This window comes from Pristiophorus japonicus, unplaced genomic scaffold, assembly GCF_044704955.1.
Source record: "Pristiophorus japonicus isolate sPriJap1 unplaced genomic scaffold, sPriJap1.hap1 HAP1_SCAFFOLD_682, whole genome shotgun sequence".
Classification (NCBI taxonomy): Eukaryota; Metazoa; Chordata; class Chondrichthyes; family Pristiophoridae; genus Pristiophorus; species Pristiophorus japonicus.
The window spans coordinates 256,846-259,126 of NW_027254595.1; positions in this window are offsets into that span (position 1 = coordinate 256,846).

The following is a 2,281-nucleotide window of genomic DNA, read 5'->3' on the forward strand; positions in this document are numbered from 1 at the left end:
AGACAATCACTATCACTAGGGGGGTAATGCTGGACAGGCTAATGGGACTCAAGGTAGACAAGTCGCCTGGTCCTGATGAAATGCATCCCAGGGTATTAAAAGAGATGGCGGAAGTTATAGCAGATGCATTTGTTATAATCTACCAAAATTCTCTGGACTCTGGGGAGGTACCAGCGGATTGGAAAGCAGCTAATGTAATGCCTCTGTTTAAAAAAGGGGGCAGACAAAAGGCAGGTAACTATAGGCCGGTTAGTTTAACATCTGTAGTGGGGAAAATGCTTGAAGCTATCATTAAGGAAGAAATAGCGGGACATCTAGATAGGAATAGTGCAATCAAGCAGACGCAGCATGGATTCATGAAGGGGAAATCTTGCATTTCAACGGGGATGCTGGCCCAGCTCTCATGCGGTACACAGTTTTTTACTCGGGACAGCAGAGGATCTTGGCTGGTCCAAGTCCTAACCTGGCGGGCCGTGACAGGTGATTTATCATTTTCAAACGCTTCCGTGACCATCAACAAATCTGCGGGCTGCGCCACCATCAACAAGTTTGCAGGCTGCACCATTTCCACCCCCGTGGTGGGCAATGATAGCCGACTGAGAGCATCCGCACAGTTCTCGGTGCCTGGCCTGTGGCGGATGGTATAGTTATACTCTGATAGCGCGAGTGCCCACCTTTGTATGCGGGCTGAGGCATTAGTATTTATCCCCTTGCTTTCAGCAAACAGGGATATGAAGGGGCTTGTGATCGGTTTCCAGCTCAAATTTGAGGCCAAACAGGTACTGATGCATTTTCTTTACCCTGAACACACACGCTAATGCCTCGTTCTCAATCATGCTGCAGGCCCTCTTGGCCTTAGACAAGCTCCTGGAAGCATAGGCAACAGGTTGCAACTTCCCCGCAACGTTAGCTTGTTGTAATACACACCCGACTCCGTATGACGACACATCACATGCGAGCACAAGTCTTTTACACGGGTTATACAACACAAGCAGCTTGTTGGAGCATAAAATGTTTCTGGCTTTCTCAAAAGCAATTACTTGGTTTTTCCCCATACCCAGTTCTCAGCTTTACGCAATAACACATGTAGGGGCTCTAAGAGGGTGCTTAACCCCGGTAGGAAGTTACCGAAATAGTTGAGGAGTCCCAGGAACGACCGCAGTTCCGTGACGTTCTGTGGCCTGGGCACATTCCTGATAGCCTCTGTCTTGGCGTCTGTGGGCCGAATGCCGTCCGCCGCAATCTTTCTCCCCAAAAACTCCACTTCTGTTGCCATGAAGAGGCATTTCGACCTCTTCAGCCGCAGCCCTGCGCGATCCAGTCGCTGGAGGACCTCCTCCAGGTTTTGTAGGTGCTCGACGGTGTCCCGACCCGTGACCAATATGTCGTCCTGAAAGACCACCGTGCGTGGTACTGACTTGAGTAGGCTCTCCATGTTTCTCTGGAAGATCGCTGCAGCCGACCGAATTCCAAGCGGGCATCTGTTGTAGATGAACAGTCCCTTGTGCGTGTTGATGCAGGTGAGGCCCTTCGAAGACTCCTCCAGCTCCTGCGTCATGTAGGCCGAAGTCAGGTCGAGCTTGGTGAACGTCTTGCCTCCTGCCAGCGTCGCAAATAGGTCGTCTGCCTTAGGTAGCGGGTATTGGTCCTGTAGCGAGAAACGATTAATAGTTACTTTACAATCGCCGCAAACCCTGACCGTGCCATCGCTTTTGAGTACTGGAACAATCGGGCTGGCCCACTCGCTGAATTCCACTGGAGAGATGATGCCCTCGCGTTGCAGCCTGTCCAGCTCGATTTCCACTCTCTCCCTCATCATGTGAGGTACCGCTCGCGCCTTGTGGTGAATGGGTCGTGCCTCTGGGACCAAGTGGATCCGCACCTTCGCCCCGGAAAAGTTTCCAATGCCTGGCTCAAAAAGGGAAGGAAATTTGTTCAGAACCTGGGTACATGAGGCCTCATCGACATGTGATAGCGCTCGGATGTCATCCAGGTTCCAGCGGATTTTGCCCAGCCAGCTCCTTCCAAGCAGTGTGGGGCCATCGCCTGGGACAATCCAGAGTGGCAGTTCGTGCACCGTGTCCTCGTAGGTGGCCTTGACCATGGCGCTGCCCAGGACAGTGATAAGCTCTTTGGTGTACGTTCTCAGTTTCGTGTGGATGGGGCTCAGGGCTGGTCTGAGTGCCTTGTTGCACCACAGTCTCTCAAACATCTTTTTACTCATGATGGATTGGCTAGCGCCAGTGTCCAGTTCCATGGCTACGGGTAAGCCATTCAATTT